The sequence below is a fragment of the Microcaecilia unicolor genome, chromosome 7, assembly GCF_901765095.1.
Source record: "Microcaecilia unicolor chromosome 7, aMicUni1.1, whole genome shotgun sequence".
Classification (NCBI taxonomy): Eukaryota; Metazoa; Chordata; class Amphibia; order Gymnophiona; family Siphonopidae; genus Microcaecilia; species Microcaecilia unicolor.
In genome coordinates this window covers 217,342,284-217,361,280 of record NC_044037.1, presented here as the reverse complement: position 1 = coordinate 217,361,280, position 18,997 = coordinate 217,342,284, and the positions used below count along the sequence as shown (strand labels likewise).

The window sequence follows — 18,997 nt, the reverse complement described above, 5'->3', positions numbered from 1 at the left end:
TCTATGCTGCATTTAGCACTTGAGGTTTCCCCACACTCCAGCCACTTTCAAAGCAGCTAAAAAATGGCCACAATTGGCTTTTTTTTTTATGGATACATGCTAATTTCCCGCACTACTCCTGTGCTAACTGGGTAGTGCATGGTATGTGCCTGCGCTAACTGATTAGCACAGACACGCCTACTCACCGTGAGAGTAGAGTGCGCTACTGCCCACACTACCACAAACACTTCAGCACATCCTGCAGTAGTACCCTTTTACCGCCCAGTAGGCCTGCATCAGACCTACCACTCCTTGGTAATACGGCCCCACAGTCTGTGAGAATACTTCATCATCTCTGGTGAATACTGTGGGCTTCTCTATTCATAGGCCAAGTATACTTAGAATGCTCTACACTAGGGTTGTCAAATGTTTATTGGCCTTGTGCCCCAAATAAATTGCTTTGGAAGAGACCAACTCATACCTAGAGGTTCCAGTACAATCAAAGTATTTGTAGAAGGCTTGCAGTCCCTCCATCGGATGCCCCAGTCACTTAAATTTCTTTTGCTCAGTCTCACTGTAATCATACTTTTATTCACAGTATTTTGCACACCAGCGATACTCTATTGCATACTTTGTGCTGACTTCTTAAAACACATTTTTAAAGCTCTTTATAATCAGAATGTTTGGTTCTGACATAAAAATAGAAAAATATGTCAATCAACCTGGACAATCTAGGGGTCCCTTTTACCAAAGGGCATTAAGCCCTTAACACGTGGTTAATGTGTGCAGGCTACTTTAGAAACGTGGTAAAACATTTTGCAGCAATTTTCCTGTTTGCGTACGCTAACCTGTGTGTTACTGATTTTTTATTATTATTATTTTGGAGAGGGGAGTGTCACGAGTGAAGAATGGGTGTTGTTGAAGCATTAACAAGCTAGCATGTTATACTTAACGTGCACTAATTGGCTAACTAAGAATTACTGCAGAAGCACTTAGAACCTCCTAAATAGGAGAGGCGGTAAGTGCTCCTGTGTTAATTCTATGCTGGTACTGCACGATGACAACAGTAGTGTATGACCTGCAATAAAACATATTTTCAAAATCCCCTAAAAGTGCTACGTTAAAGCTGGACTTAGCAGGCAGAAGTGGCATCGCCATGGGGGGGCCCTGGACCCCTTAGTTTGGGCTTGGGCCCCCTAGTTCGGGCTCAGTCCCCCTCCACAGCCCAAAGTACCTCTTGAGTTGCTAGCAGGGGTTTCTAAACCCCACCAGTCGATGAGATCTACTGCCCGGAATTGTCCCAGTACTGCCTCAGCAGCAAAGAAGATGGCGGCCTCCTTTCCAGCCACTGATGCTAGGAACCGGTTGTTACGTTGGGTATCCTGCTCAAGACAGTAGTGAAATATGAATGTGTGGAATGAAGACCACGTCGCAGCCTTGCAAATCTCAATGGAGGCTGACCTCAAGTGGGCTACCAACGTAGTCATGGCTCTGACATTATGAGCCTTGAAATGACCTTCTAAAGTCAGACCAGCCTGGGCTAACTGAAGGAGATGCAATCCACTAGCCAACTGGAAACAGTGTGTTTGTCAATGGCTACCCCCATCCTATTTTGGTCAAAAGAAACAAAAAGCTGGGTGGGATGTCTATGGACTTTAGTCCACTCCAGATCGAAGGCAAAGGCTCGCTTGCAGTCCAAGGTATACTTCGTCAGGATGGGTATGCAGCTTTGAGAAAAATGTTGGCAGAAAAACCAATTGGTTAATAGGGAACTCTGACACTACCTTAGAAAGGCACTTGGGTGTCTGTGAAGAACTACTCTATTGTGATGAAACTTTGTGTAAGACGGATCTGCTACTAGGGCCTGAAGCTCACTGACTCTGCGAGCTGAAGTGACTGCCATCAAAACACAACTTTCCAGGTCAGATACTTCAGATGACAGGAGTCCAGAGGCTCAAAATGAGCTCTCATCAGCTGGGTTAGAATGACATTGAGATCCCATGACACAGTAGGTTGTTTGACCAGGTGCCCCCTCTCAATATCAAGTCTCTCATGAATTGAACTAGAGGCTGTATAGAAATGGGCTTACCCCCTACACAAAAATGGTAAACCCTGATATGTAACCTCACAGACCTGGTTTTTAAACTAGACTCAGAGACGTGCAGTAGGTATTCTAGCAGGTTTTGTGTAGGGCAAGAGAGGATCTAGTTCCTTGTACCAGACAGCAACCTTCTCCATTTAAAATAACACCTCTTACAGAAATCTTTCCTGGAAGCAATCAAGATTTTAGAGACACCCTCAGCCAGATGCAAGGACTTAAATTCTACGCTCTCAACATTCAGGCCATAAGGGTTAGGGACTGGAGCTTGGGATGCAGAAGGGACCCGGTGCGATATTAAAGTTGGAAACACTCTAATCTCCACGGCTCCTCAGAGATACTGAGTATACAGCTCCTCCCTAAGCATGGCCTGGTACCATCATTGAGAGCAGGCATCAGCAAAGGCTGGGAAGCTAGTTCAGAGACAGCCTAGGAAAGAGTTGATGTCAAAACCAGAAGCAGGGTCTATGGCAGAATTCACCATATTGGATGCACCTTTTGAAGCCACTGGGGGTCTTCTTAGATATCGAGAGAAGAAAAGCAACTAAAGTAAATTCCTCAACCTTGAGCATCAAAATGGGGCAAGGCTCAAACCGAAGTCAGTGGTCAGACCTAAATGGGGCTTAAAGAGTTGCGCAAAAAAGAAAACTTGAAAAGCCAACAATCTAATAAAATAAAGGAAAAGGTATTGAAAATACAAACTATGAAGAAAATGAAAGAAATGAAGGAAAAACCTGCACAGAAAGGCACTGAAAAGTATTTGTTAGTACGCGCTAAAGAGAGACCACGAAGACGCAACCTCTCAGTTCCTCAGAAAAAAAGACTGAGGAACCTGTGCTCACACGTCAGACAGGAAAGCACCTGCGCATGTGTGATGGGACACTGCTAGAATTTTCTATTTGCTGTATAGGCTAGGTAGCATCCCGTACTGGGCTCCGTCAGATGATGTCACCCAGATGTGAGAATACTAAAGGCCTGCTTGTCCTCTGAGAAAAAAAAAACTTACAATTTGTTCTCAATCTCCTGATCATTAGTTTTATGTAAAGTCCTCTTGTTTTTATATTCCCAGGTTAAACCCTTCCTTATTTAACTGTTCTGCCCCATTTAATTATTATATCCTCTCTCTCTCTCTCTGTCATTTGTTTCTAAACTGAAAAACTCTAACCTGCTTAACCTCTGTTCACTATATCCTTTTTGAGATGGGGCAATTATCTGCACACAATATTCAACAGACCTTCCAGATACCTAGAAAGAGGCATAATCAAATTCTCATTTTTCTTCTCCACCCCTTTTTGGATAATCCCTAACATTATATTTGCTTTTTTACTGAGCTGAAAATTTCAACATATCCTCAATGATTCTAAAATCTTATTCTTGGGTTGTGACCCCTAATTCAGAATCCAGTAATTTATACTTAGGAGTGCAATTATTTTTCCCTATGTGCATCACTTTGCACTTGTCCACATTAATCCGCCATTTTAACAAGTCTGAATAAACAAATGGTATCTGCAAATTTGACCACCTCATTCATCACTGCTATCACCAGATCATTTATAAATATATTAAAAAGGACAGGTCCCACTACAGACACTTGGGGCACTTTATTAGTGAAATCTTTCCATGGGTATAACTGATCACTCAGTCTTACTCTGTTTTTCATCTTTTAGCCAGTTTGCAATCCACAAAAGGCCATGGCCTCCTACCCCATGACTAATTTCTTAAGGAGTCACTCCTGAGAGACGTCATCGAATGCCTTCTGAAAACCCAAACATACCAATTACCAACTGACTAAACATTATCCACTTATTTGTTTACACTTTCAAAATAAAACAGTAAATTAGTAAGGCAAGTCTAGTTTTTGCTGAACCCATGCTCACTCATTTACATTAAGCCATGTCCCTCTATATCCTTGGTCTTCCTGCCTAGTTCTTGAGGGCTGCCAACAGGGCAGGTTTTCAGAATGAATAAAAGTGAATGAAGGAGATTTGCATACAATGGAGACAGAAGGCATATATAAAGCTCCATGAATATTTATTAGAGAGAGATTCTGAAAACCTGACCCTTAGCGGCCCTCAAGAACTGGGAGTGAAGACCAAGGATCTATACAGTCAGTAATTTTGGGTTGGTTTTTTTTTAGTATACCTTCAACCGTTTTGCTAAGTCTTGATGTCTGGCTCACAGGTCTTCAGTTTCAAGGATCATCCTAGGAATCCTTTTTGAAAACTGCCATTACATTAGTCGCCTTCCAAGCATCAGGTAGCATGAATGTTTTCAACTGAATGATAGGTTATAGAGTACTAGTAACAGGTTAGAAATGTCACATATAAGCTCTTTCAAGACTCTGGAATGAACACTTTTCAGCCCTGGTGTTTGGTGCTCTTGAGTTTGCCAATTTGATCTATTACATCTTACTGACTTACAGTGAGCTGCTTCAGTTACTCTGAATCATCATCATCAAAGGTTTCCAGTGCAAGTAAAGACTGAGGCAAAGATGTTGTTTAATTTTTCTGCTATTATCTTATCCTCCCTTGACTCACTCTTTTTACTTAAGATATAAGTTTTTAGTATTATTTCTTGCCTCTACAGCAAATTTCTTTTCAAAGTCTCTCTTGGCCTGCCTTATTACTTTTTTCATCTAACTTGCGAGCACTTTTAGATGCGGTTATTACTAGGTAAATTGCAAGTGATCAAATGGCAATTAACTATTTGATGTCCTTCCACAGCAGTAGACACTGGTCTACAAGCTAAACACAACCTGCCAGAACTTAAATTTTGGCCTGTCCCATACTGCCAAGTTCTCAATTGCAGACTACTGACGCCTACCCAATGGTCACACCAGCAACATCTCATTCAAAACCACAAATACCTACCTATACACACAATTACCAGTGGCTATTAAAGTTAGCCATTCAAGATAATGAGTACACATAACAAAGAAGGAACAAAAGAGCCAACTCCAAGTTACTATGAATTAACTGCTAAACTGAAAAACAGTGAAATGTACTCTCAGAGGAAGTATATTACATAATTCTACTCACCTGCTAAAGAGTGAACTATTTATTTTGTTTACAATGACTTATATTCTGCCAATCCCTCTGAACAACACCTATTCTTTCTTTCAAAAACACATTGGATAAACCCAAAAGGATCCTTAAGTGCAAAGGGATGGAATCAAAACAAAACTTGTAGTACTCAAGACGGCAATTCTGGTAGTAGGGAAGTAAGAACAGTATTGGGCAGACTTCTACAGTCTGTGTCCTAAATATGGCAAAACAGAGCAGACTTTACAATCTCTGTCCCAATTATGGAAAGACAGATTTGAAAGCGCTGGAGTGGCTTTGGACAGCAAGTCCAGCAATTGAGCTGCAAGACCAAAGCCCAGCAGACTTCTATGGTCTGTGACCTGAGAATCGTGAGGACAGATCAAGTACAAATGTAAGCTTTTTGTTTCAAATTCATAACACATGCTATAAGTGTTTCTCAGAGGGGGGAAGGGAGACACCTTAAGGTTGATAGCAAGTAAAAGCTTGGAATATTGTTGGATTGCTGGCTTAGACCACCTTTTACTAAGGCGTGCTCACGTTTTTAGCGTGCGCTAAACGTTAGAGACACCCACTGAAATGCATTGGCATCTCTAACATTTAGCGCGCATTAAAAACGTGAACTCGCCTTAGTAAAAGACCCCCTTAATCTTAAGTATTGCCAAAGAATGTGTCTATCCTGCAACCAAAATTGTAAAAACCACTCCTCCATGACTGTGCAACTGCCCTATTTGTGGTGCCAGCATTTGATCATGACAGAGTATAACCTAAACAGACTGGCAGGTGTGGCTCTGGCCGCCTTATTGGGCAGACTAGATGGACCATGCAGGTCTTTATCTGCTGTCATCTACTATGTTACTACATTAAAAAAAAAAAAAAAAAAAAAGCTCCTTATGCTGGAACAGCAGTTCCCAAACTGTGGATTGTGACCCAAAATTAAAATCACAAAATTTTCATTTGGGGTCATGATCATGGTTGTGAAACTAAAAATAAACATGGACAGTAGAATCATTAGCTTGTGCAGTCCAACAGGAGTTGTAACTCGGCCTACACAGGCTTAGTAGGAAGTGCAGTTTGCAGTAGAATTATCAGCTGATGTTCCAAGTTGGCCTGGAGCAGAGAGGTGAGAGGAAAGGTAGGGCTGGATTTGTGTGATTTTTGGAGTAGCTAAAACCTTTTCCGTTAATTCATGCTTTTATTTTTCATGTATCTGCTACATTGTAAAAGGCAGCACAACAGCACTGAACTATTTAGATTTTCATGACTGGGGGATATGGATTTAGCGAACACCCTTTCAGTACCAGCTTAAGGCAAGTTACATTCAGGCATGCTACAACTTTCCCTTTATCCAAAGAACTTATAATCAAGATTGTGCATATGGCAATAGAGGTTAAGTGACTTGCCCAAGATCATAAGGAGTATATCTGGGAATTGAACCCTGGCTTCCCTGGTTCTCAGCCCACTACACTAACCGTTAGGCTACTCCGCCACAGCTACTTTCAATAAAACAAAAAACACAACAGATTGTCAAATCCAACATGGGGCTGTAAAGCTACAAAATCTCAATTTTTTACCATTTTGGTTTATTCCCCAACTTCTCCTAAGGGAAAATGAAAGCGGAAGGCCAGGGCGAGTCCCCTTGCAAACTCAGGGCCTCCACACATTGCCACTACAAATAGCGCCTAAGGAGTCCAATGTTGGGTATCTATGGAAGCGGCATCCCAGCTGGACAGTGAAGTTTCTCTGGGATCTGGCGACTGGACTGCTGAATCTGTCAACCCACAAAGCAAGGTAGGAGATGGTGCAGTCACTGTCAGATCCCTTCAAGGCTGTGAAAACAGTGGTGGTGGAGAAGCAAAGGACAAGCTGAGTGCATCTCTTGCAAGAGCTGCAGCCATTCAAGGAAGTGAGACACATTGCCTTGGAAGGAAGGCTGGGAGTCCAAGCAAGAAAACAAGCTCAGTACCTGGACTGAAAAGTGGAATAAAATCTCTCAGCTGCACTTGCACTGGTCTTGTCTGGCTTGGCAGTGAGATCTCAGCGGAAGCAGCCAACTAATAATTAGTCTGAAGAGTATTTAGACAGTCTTGGCATCTTTGAGGCAATCAAATTCTACTCTTAATATGGTTACATCAGAAATGTATTCTCAGTTGTAAAAGGATAGCAGCTTGGCTGTACTCTCCAGGAGAATTAAGAAATTGGAGAACGCCAAATCCAGTTGGTCTCAGTACATACAAAGTTCATTCAGCAGAAATATCCATTTGTAGGCAAACTGAAAATCTGGAAAACACAGGACAAAGCTGAACCTCAGTGTTCTGAATCTTCCATAACCCTATTTTAAATCTATCCAGAATTCCTAAAGATTATAAGAGACTCTTCTACTCATAAACAAAGCCTACTTTCTAGCTACCAGACAGGGAGATAGTGAAACAGGGAGTGACACCCCCCATTATAAAGAAAAATAGTTTTGATCTGTCTGCTGCATTGGAGTCATGATAGAGGTACACTCCTTGTTTCGTTTGTATTTCTTCAGGCCCAAGAGACTATATTGAGATTATATTTAAGGAGCAGAACAATCATTTTTAAGATATAAGATTTGGATATATCCAGAACTGAATTGCACCAGGCTGCAACTACTCTTAGTGCCATTTTCCTTATTAATGCTATGTGAGATTGTCTGACGTTCTTAGTGGAAATTTTGAAATGCTTCTAAAAATAAGAAACAAAACCATCTACTTAAAACAAGAACAAAATGGACAATAACATCTGCTAGTTTTCCTACTTTTAGTTAGTCATTAAAACAATGATCCATTAGTTGGCCATTAAAAAAAAAAAAGATCCTAGCCATTTCTTACTATAATAGGTTTAAACTGTACAGTTAATTACTCAGCTATAAATTCAAACTCATTTAATTATTATCTATAACAACACACACACTGCTTTGATGTGGATGTGATAGTACATTTTCTATGTTAAGACACCTGGCTCAACTATTTATTTATAGAACAGAATAGGTAGTTTTAAGTGTAGCACATGGTCTATAAAGCAGCTTCCCAACCTTCTCCTGGAGGCAGCCAGTCAGGTTTTCAGGAGTACAACAATGAATATACATAAGATAAAAAATTTGCATATAACAGAACCATTACACCTAAATCTGTCTCATGCATATTCATTATAGTGTTCCTAATCTGACTAGCAGGGTGTGTCTCCAGGAGACAGATGATAAGAACTGCTATAAAAGACAACAAAAGGAAAGAAAAAAAAAAAAAAAAGGTCTGTGCAGCAGCTAATAAACCAGTCACAGCAGATGCTCAAAAGCAAATGCGGGCGCTACAGGCCATTAGCACCAGACTAGCTACCGCAAAATTTTCAGAGCCGGCATCTGCCTTCCCAATCCTTAGCTGGCAGTGCTCCTTTGGCAAACCCTGTGTCAGCTCGGAGCTGGCATTAGGGTTTGCCAGGGCATTGGGGAACGGGGAGACCCTGTACAGCATGCATTAGCATGCTTCCAGGCCCCCCACCCCCCAAAGATGTGAGGGCCTGGAAGTCCAGTGGAACCCAAGTGCCCCCCCCCCCAAAAAAAAAAAATAAATAAAACGTAAACCTTCAATTTAACTCTGTGTGCAGCCACAGCTTTCACATGAGTTAACACCCATGATCAACTCCTCTTTGCATTGCTTGGCCAGTAACGTGCAGGTACAACCCATGGTAACCCATAGTTAGGTTGCAGTAACTTTCAGCATCAGCCTCTGCGTGATATTCCCATATGATGGGATTATTACACATCCTTGGCCTACTCATCATGGGAGAAAGATTCCCAGACTCCTGATGTCTCCTCGAGCAGGAGATACCCAGTACAACACTGGCTCCTCTTCTCTCTGCTACAGCTAATACCAGAGGAAAGGACAGCCAGGGTTAAGGTAGGACACTGATCTATTTGATTGTTTCATTAGTTTGCACTTCAAATATGTTTTGTGATAAAATAAATAAATAGAAACTACAGTTCTTACAAATAGCCTGAGCATAAAGAGTTGATGAATTGATAGGTAACTCCTCAGCGACCACAATAAAAGCATATGAAGAGATAATATGAAATATAACTATATTTTAAAATAAAAGCACATGAGAGATACCTAGGACCCCTTGGTGACGATAAACTACTGTAGCGCTTTAAAATATGTATTCAGCTATGATTAGGAGTAATGGTTGGAATAGTGCTTCAGAAAAAGGGGCAATGATTTCCCTTAATATTGTGCAAATTCTCATTACTTTTTCTAACTGGTTAATATTTAAGTGCCTGTGAATGTAAAACTTTAAAAAGCCTGTCATAAAACATACACAGAATATCTGCTATGCACTGCTCTGTGAAACTTCATAAAGGTGCTTAGAATTAAACATATAATCTTGACATTTACAGACTAATAATTATATATTCAAGCTCAAAGTAAACATCAGTTTGAATAACTTGTCTTCACCAAATGGCTATACACTTACTTGAAATGTGGCTTTCTAAAGGTAGGTAAATTGATACATACACCAAACATTTCTGTGGATTTTTCTCTTCTGAGTCAATGATTATTGCTCAGAAGTATTTGGATGAAATGAAGTTCAATCTTTAATATTGCCACTATCAGACTACTGTAATGCCATCTACATTGGTTGTACAAAAGCTTCAATATTGAAGCTGCAGAAGGTTCAGAATGCTGCAATTAGAGTCATTTTTTCAGTAGGGAAAAATCTATTTCATTTTTTAGGTCACAATTACATTGGTTGCCAGTGGAGACTAGATTGCAATTTAAAGTATTGGTCTTGACTTTTAATGTTTTTCATGAGGATTCCCCACATTATCTGATCAATCATTTTGCCTTTTTCAATAGGAACTATGGGAGAGTATCAGAAACCTTTTTCAGATAGATTTCCCTGCTGTTCGTAAAGTAAAGGCTTGGCATTTCTTAAAATCTTTTGAAACTGTAGTTCTTTAGCAATTTCTGAAATTCAGAATAATGGTCTTTATGTCTTAAAAAAAGATGGGAGAGAGCTCCAGCTAGAAGGCGCTTTATAAGTTAGAGAAGATGCTGTCAATTATGGTATTGTCTATAGTATATTGACATTTATCATATTTCTGTTAAATGATTGTTACACATTTTTTTAATGAAAAATGAAGCAATAATAAGATCTACTGGAAGTGTGACAAGTCAAGAACCTCAAGTCGTAGGGCACAGTTACATACAGATGGACATTGCACCATTGCAAGAATAGGCGAATATAATCACATGACTGATGTTGCCCATGATCAAGCAGCCAAGGTCATGCAAAGAGCTAAAGAAAAAGCTGTGACTGTTCAGGATTCGGGTCACCATACTGCTGCACAAGTATCCATGGGAGGTTCTTTGGGTGTTGCTGGTAATCTACCGGCACAAAACATAATAAAGCATAGCATACTTTATGTCATATGTGTCAGAGCACTACAATGCCACTTCAGAATCCACAATCATAACAAGACCTGCAGATTCAAGAGAGATAATTATGCTAGATGGGGAAGAGTTTTTTAAAACATGACGCTGATGAAAATAGAATTTAAATATTCAGTACAAATTGAAACAAGCGATTACTTTCTCAATCGCAACATTGGTATAAGGATGGAACTTTTAAAACGGCACTCCCTCTATTGGAACTACTTTACTCCATTCACGGGATTGCAAATGACGTCATTCCAGCAGTATCTGCATTGCTGCCTAATAAGACTGAGGAAATGTAAGGACGTTTTCTGGCAAGTCTCAAACAATTGATTCCAAATGCAGCTCCTCGATCAAAACTGACTGATTTTGAATCGGCTGCAATTAATACGATGTCCTCTGGTTACCTGATTGTGAATCAGATAAGTTGCTTCTTTCATTTCACTTAATACATGTATTGAAACTTTTAGTCAAACAGTCTCCAACAAAGATATGAGAGAGATGCAGGTTTTGCTCCGACCATGCGATATTTATCTGCTAAAGTGTTTGTGCCGCATGCTGATGTTAACAGAGGCATTCAGTTTGCTGAGAGTGGCCTATTCCCCCCTGAGTCATAGTCGGTACTTGATTATTTTGAGGAGACTTGGATCGATTGACCAATTTGTCGTAATAGAGAGAAGGCCTCCGTGATTCCCACACATGATGTGGAATTGTCATGGATCTGTTACTGATAGGTTACCCAAAACAAACAATTCATGCGAGGGTTGGCATTGTAGAAATGGTAGAAGTTGCCATTGATAAAAGAAATTTAGCCCTGAACATTTGTTGCTCTGAGAACATGCTTTCTGAGAAGTTCTGAGAGAAGAGGACATCTCTTTGGGTAAGTGACATTATTTTATTCTGAGCTTGGTAACAAAGATTAGGGTTTAAAAGAGGAATTGCAGAATATTGATAAATAGAATTTTAAAATAAATAAAAAGCAAGCAAGCAAGCAAAGTCTCCATACCCTTTTCCCCATAGTTTTAAAACTTGAAGTTTCTACCAAAGCATTAACAGATAGTCTCTAGAAGGACAGAAGGGCCCAGTTCAGTCCTCATTCCCACTCACCCTCTCCAAATCCCACCACCCCTAACTCAACTCTTCACTTATAATCAATTATTCTAATTAAGACATGAGGGGAATTTTCAATTTTCATTAGGGTTTTAATTGCATTTAATTTATGTCTAAGAAGCAAACCCTAAATAAATTACAAATTGCACCAGTCTTAAGGCTCATTATATTCACATGATATCTCTAGTACCTTAAGAAGTTTTAATTAAACATCTCTATAATACTAAGATGCAGACAGTAGTTAGCCAGTCTTTTGCACTGAGTGTCACATGTATGATTATCTCCCATTTGGTGAGATGTCATATGTGTGTGCTCGATGCAAAGAGCTCCTAGCTCTCAGAGAATGAGTCCGTTCTCTTGAGGCTAGAGTAGCAGACTTGGAGGAGCTGAGGGAGACAGAGAGGTACATAGAGGAGACCTACAGGGACTTTGTCGAGAAGTCCCACCTCCAATCTGGCAACCCCTGTGCTGCCTTGGAGGAGGGAGGCCTTCTAAAAGGAGAGCATCACCTTGGTGCAGCTGGAAGTAATTCCGTAGACAGGACCACCTGGGGATGCAATATCCTCTCACACTGAGGATGTGTCTCCAGGAGTTACTGCCGAGGTGGGAAGGGCTAGGACGGCTGCTGTAGTTAGTGATTCATTTATTAGGCATGTAGATAGCTGGGTGGCTGGTGGATGTGAGGATTGCCTGGTCACTTGCCTGCCTGGTCCGAAGGAGGCGGACCTCACGCGTCACCTAGATAGGATTTTCGATAGTGCTGGAGAGGAGCCAGCTGTCTTGGTACATGTGGGTACCAATGACACAGGAAAATGTGGAAGAGAGGTTCTGGATTTGAGCTTTCTACCCAAGAGCCTAAATTTGGCTTCCATTTTCTAAAATGCTACCCATTCCATGTGCAGGGCCCAAGAAACAAGCTGAGCTCCGGAGTCTCACTGCGTGGATGAGATGATGGTGCAAGGAGGAGGGTTTTAGATTTGTTAGGACCTGGGCAACATTCTGGGGAAGGGGGAGCCTATTCTGAAAGGATGGGCTCCACCTTAACCAGGCTGGAACCAGGATGCTGGCATCGGCATTTAAAAAGGAGGTAGAGCAGCTTTTAAACTAGAAACTGGGAGAAGGCCGACAGTCACTCAAAAGCGCATGGTTTGGAATAAGGTATCTTTCAAAGATATCACCAAAACAGGGAACACAGGGTATCCCGATAGTGAGGTTGCAAAAGAGACCACAGTAGATCAGGTGTCCTTAAATAAAAATAAAAAAATCAGACAAAAGATTGCAAATTAATACTGTCAAGTACTGAACATGATGTAAATAGGAATAACAAACAGTTTGAAATGTCTATATGCGAATGTCAGAAGCCAAGAAATAAGATGGGTGAGTTAGAATATATTGCACAAAAAATTAGATATAACAGGTATCTCGGAGACATGGTGGAAGGAGGATAACCAGTGGGACACTGTCATACCGGGGTACAAATTATATTGTAGTGATAGGGTGGATCGAATTGGTGGAGGGGTAGCACTGTATGTTAAGGAGGGTCTTGAATCAAATAGATTGAAAATTCTGCAGGAAACAAACATCTTGGAATCCTTATGGATTGAAATTCCATATGTAACGGGGAAAAGGATAGTGATAGGAGTGTACTACCGTCTGCCAGGCCAGAATGAACAGACAGATGTAGAAATGTTATCAGAAATTAGGGAGGCTAACAAACTGGGCAACACAATAATAATGGGCGATTTCAATTACCCTGATATTGACTGGGTAAATATAACATCAGGGCATGCTAGGGAGGTAAACTTCCTTGACAAAATCAAGGACTGCTTTATGGAGCAGCTGGTATAGGAGCCAACAAGAGAAGGAAAAATTCTAGACCTAGTCCTTAGTGGAGCACATGATCTGGCGTGGGAAGTAATAGTGCTGGGGCTGTTTAATAGCAGTGATCATAATATGATCAGATTTGATATTAGCTTTGGAGTAAGTATATTGAAATCTCTATAAACCCGGAGGATGTAATGGGGCAATGTGAAAAACTGAAGAGTAGCAAATCTCCTGGACCGGATGGTATTCATCCCAGAGTAATGATAGAATTGAAAAATGAACTTGCGGAACAACTGTTAGTAATACGTAATTTATCTTTAAAATCGAGTGTGGTACCAGAAGATTGGAGGGTGACCAATGTAATGCCGATTTTGTTCCAGAGGAGATCCTGAAATTTATAGACTGGTGAGGCCCGACGTCAGTGCCAGGAAATTTGTAGAGACTATTATATAGAACAAAATTACAGAGCAGATTTAAACCCATGGATTAATGAGACAAAGCCAACATAGTGAAGGGAAATCTTGCCTCACCAATCTATTACATTTCTGGCGTCTGACAAAGTACCTCATGAAAGACTCCAGAGGAAACTGGAGAGTCATGTGATAGAAGGCAGTGTCCTATTGTGGATTAAAAACTGGTTAAAAGATAGAAAACAAAGAGTAGGGTTAAATGGTCAGTATTCCCAATGTAGAAGGGTAGATAATGGGGTTCCGCAGAGGTCTGTGCCGGGACCACTGCTTTTTAACATATTTATAAGTGATCTAGAGATGGGAGTAACTAGTGAGGTAATTAAATTTGTTGACACAAAGTTATTCAAAGTTGTTAAATCACAAGAGGACTGTGAAAAATTACAAGAGGGCCTTACGAGACTGGGCATCTAAATGGCAGATTACGTTTAATGTGAACAAGTCAAAGTGGCCTAGTGGTAGTGTGGTGGACTTTGGACCTGGGGAACTGGGTTTGATTCCTACTGCAGGCACAGGCAGCTCCTTGTGACTCTGGGCAAGTCACTTGACCCTCTATTGCCCCAGGTACTCTGTATATAATATATAAGCCGCATTGAACCTGCTATGAGTGGGAAAGCGAGGGGTACAAATGTAACAAAAAAAAAAAGAAAAAGTGATGCATGTGGGAAAGAAGAACCCGAATTATAGCTACGTAATATAAGGTTCCACATTAGGAGTCACTGACCAAGAAAGGGATCTAGGCATTGTTGTTGATGATACATTGAAACCCTCTGCTAAGTGTGCTGCGGTGGCTAAGAAAGCAAATAGAATGTTAGGTATTATTAGGAAAGGAATGGAAAAACAAAAATGAGGACGCTATAATGCCTTTGTATCACTCCATGGTGCAACCGCACCTCGAATACTGTGTTCAATTCTGGTCGCCGCATCTCAAAAAAAGATCTAGTGGAATTAGTAAAGGTACAGAGAAGGCAACGAAAATGATGAAGCGGATGGGATGACTTCCGTATGAGGAAAGGCTGAAGCGGCTAGGACTCTTCAGCTTGGAGAAAAGACGGCTGAGGGGAGATATGATAGAAGTCTATAAAATAATGAGTGGCGTGGAATGGGTAGATGGGAATCATTTGTGTACTCTTCCCAAAAATACTAGGGGGCATGCAATGAAGCTACAAAGTAGTAAATGTAAAACAAATCAGATAAAATTTTTCTTCACTCAACGTGTAATTAAACTCTGAAATTCATTGCCAGAGACTGTGGTAAAGGCGGTTAGCTTAGCGGGGTTTTAAAAAAGGGTTTGGCCGGCTTCATAAAGGAAAAGTCCATAGACCATTATTAAAATAGACTTGGGGAAAATCCACTGCTTATTTCTAGGATAAGCAGCATAAAATGTATTGGTTTTTTTTTTTTTTGGATCTTGCCAAGTATTTGAGAGCTGGATTGGCCACTGTTGGAAACAGGATGCTGGGCTTGATGGACCTTTGGTCTGTCCCCGTATGGCAATACTTATGTATTTATGTACTTATACAAACTAAACTAATCTCACACTATCATATATAAACAATAAGAGGAAAAACACGAGGAAAAAGACTCAGTGAACCCAGACCACACTAAAACTTTATAGGTCTTAAATGGGTTTTAAATCAATCATTGGCATAAAAACCCTGCTGTGTACTCTTCTTTTTAATTTATTCAAAAACTTAAAGACCTTTATTCAAAATATTTTTATCAGTACTTAGCTTTTTAGAAAGCCCTTAGAACACCGCTCCTATGTCCTTGTGGAATTAGTGGAACACATAAACCAAACCATCCATATTTCTTGTACCCTGGAGCTATTCAGCAGAAAGGTTAAATTACGCAGCTCAGTTTTCAACATATCCACAAAGAACACAAATGATACTTGCAAGTTAATAGGGACAGTGTAACTCATTTATATTCATTGTGGGTATCCTGAAAACCAGATCAATTGGACAAGCTTGAGAAACGTTAATCCACATAATGTTAACAGCATCCACTATGCAGGGAAAAACACAGGAGTGGAAAGAATACCAAGGTCCCACGAAAAAGGTGAAGAGGCAAAGAGTGGGAACAGAATCAGTCTCTCCAAATCAGACCATAGACTCTCAATGTAAGTTATTTAACACATGCATTAAGACTTAGTTTAGTGCCAAAACATGGTACCACGTTGAGACATCCTCAGTAAAGTCCATAACTTATCTTGAGTGTCTCGGGTCTGATTTGGAGAGCCTAACAGCATCCACTATGACATGATAATAGACAGGTTTTGTAGATAAATAAGCTCAAAGATATTATGCATCCTCAAAATACACAGACTTAAGCAACTATGAACATAACTGTTCTTCCACCTACATTAGCAGACGTTCTTTACCTATGAAATACTTGTAGAAGAGCTCAATAACTCTCAGGTGCCAGACTGCCACAGTACCCAAAAATTGAACACTGGCACCCAGCATTTCATGCTGCAGCCTGCCTTTCTTCAACAGGAACATCTAAATTGCATCTACTGTGGTTCTCACTAGGTTTAAGCTGTGCACTGCCCAAATTTGTATAAGTCAACTTACACCTAATGGTAGTCAGGAAAAATACAATTTAGATACAGCTTTTCATTGATGTTGGCAATGGATAGAAAATGGTAAGAAGCCGGTAGCCTGGATGAGGGAGTACCTGGGAGGTGGGAATGACAGTTGATTTCTAAGGTTAACAAGAAGGATTGTTGGGGTAGGGGAGAAGAGCAGGTGAGGGCAGGGTGACTGGTGGGAACCTGAACCAAGATGATTTATTTAGCACCAATGCACCGATGTTCAGAAGCAAATGCTGTTGCTAAAGGCCATTAGCAATAGACTAGCTCCCGCAGAAAGCTGAAAGGGCTGGAGTGCGGGGAACAAGAACTGCACCAACCCATATCACAAATCGCATGTAAATGAATGCTAAAGAGCTCGTAATGCTCGGAGGACAGCATGCCAAACAATGACACTCCTGCCACTGGAAACGCTATGCCAGCTTGGAGCTGGCGCTAGAGTTGTACCGAGCAGCGAGGGATACGGAAGGCTGGAAAGGAGCCCTGTCTACCAGAAAAATACCTCCAGAATGCCTTAACATTCTTGTTTGAAGTGACATTTTTGGTGGCGGAGGCAGAGCAGAGGCAGGAGAAAAGAGTGAAGTCAGCACGGAGAAGCTGACATTATTTAAGGTACGGTGCTTCATGCTTGCTCAGATTAAACATGGAGCAACAAGATACTTGAAGATGGTCTTCCCAGGTGGATTGTTGTCAAAATCAGCTCTCCTTCCTCCTCCTCCTCCCACCCCAGGCATTCTAGCCATGCGCTCGAGAGTTGTACTTAACACACAACTCTTCTGCGGGAAGACACTGTCAGGCACATGCACTGAACTCCCTCATGCTCAAAGCTACAAGCATGCTTAAATTTGCATCACATTGGTGTTGAGCATGAGGGAGTTATTTTTCTGCACTGATCCAGCAGTAAAACTCCAGCACTGTTTGGAACAGTGCTGGAGTTTTGAGCATCTGGCTGTAAGGTGTACAGTCATCAGTATACTGCTGACAGCATAGGGAGTAAGGAGATGGAGAGAGGTCAGTGGTTTCTTCATGCAGCGAGCAGCATCCCATTAAGGGCCTGATTTTAATCTTTCTTTTCCCTTGGACACAGAATAGGAAACCAGTCCTAGAAATTCAGGCTCCAGAGGAGCCACAACAGATCCTGGGAAGAGAAAGGCATTGTCAAGGAGGTTTCAGCCACTGGCTCTCAAGCTTTTAGGATGGCTCCTAAATTCAAAAAAATCTGTCATGGCCTGGCTTAATTATTCAGTTGATGTCCAGTCTGATGGAACAAAAGATGCCAAACTTTTGCTAAGAAAACCCTCAATGCTGCACTGCAGAACAGTAAAACTGAAAGCTACCAAGCAATAGACTAGCTATCTCTAAGGCAAATTGTTACTGATAAAGATAACAGACAATTATATCTATAAAACCTCTAACCTCAAAGAAGTGATAAAAACTAATTCAAGAAATGCAAAAAAAATTAAATAAATATTGTTAAATGCAAGAATACAAAAATCCAAATGCGTGTAACAACCAAGGCACCCTCAGAAATATGGAGAAAAAAAAACATTCGTTAGTCTGAGTCAATAGCTCCCAACCCCGCTCACTGAACAATACAGTAAAAATAGCAATATAGCCAAGCGACCAAGGATGGAGGAAGAGGTCATACATTGTTCCCCCTCCCTCTCCTTCAGAGCAAGAAAGAAACAAAAGCACCTAGAAAAGATCCTCCATATACTGCACAAGGAGAGGCTGGGGAGAATGAGGAAACCAACAGAAAAAGAGCGCAGGAAAGGACACAGCAGAAAAAAAAATACAGGGCTAAAAAAACAAAGTCAGAGAACATAAGGGAAAATAAAAAGAGCAACACGGAAAAGGGACCGGTACAAAAGGTAGGAAAGGATTATTAAGGATAAAGGGCGGTCAGTCCAACCCATCCACAGAATGAAGCCCATTAAATCTTGAGTGGTCGGAGCCTTTGCCTAAGAGGGCTACAGGGTGACTATCACAGCCTTGTCTAATCTGAAGCAGCCCTAAGGCCCTTACCGCAAGACCACGCCACCAGCTGCCAATAACGGCAAAGAACCCACGCCCACCCCCCGCTCTGCTCTACTTCCCTCCCGTCCCTTCGTTTCCCTTCCCACAGCCCAGACCCTTAAGAAACATAGAAGAAGCTCACTAAATACCAGACGCCGAATCCCCGCTCACTCGCCGCCGTCTCCATAGAGCACGCCCCGGAGACCGGACGCCTCACGTGATTGGAGGAAATGAAACAGCTATAGGCGGATACGGATCACGTGCTTGGTTTTTTTTCTCCCAATTTTTTTTTTCCTGCCGTAGAAGATACAGACCGGGAAGAGATGAGCGGCGCATGCGCTTGGCTGTCTAAGTTTAAATAGCGGAGCTGACACCCAAGGTAGATCATATCATCAGGTAACTGTAATTTGGGT

At 41.2% G+C, this 18,997-nt stretch overlaps 1 protein-coding gene across 2 annotated transcripts in view; it reads right to left on the bottom strand.

The window, feature by feature from the left end:
* The window catches only part of SESTD1 (SEC14 and spectrin domain containing 1), a 164,150-nt gene extending 145,358 nt beyond the window's left edge, over positions 1 to 18,792 (bottom strand). Inside the window, exon 1 of one of the 2 annotated variants that reach the window (XM_030209824.1) lies at positions 18,734 to 18,792. The gene's annotated coding sequence lies outside the window, so the exon portion shown is untranslated. Of the gene's footprint in view, positions 1 to 18,726 lie in introns of both variants that reach the window. The other variant, XM_030209823.1, reaches the window with a different exon arrangement.
* Positions 18,793 to 18,997: the final 205 nt, after the last annotated feature.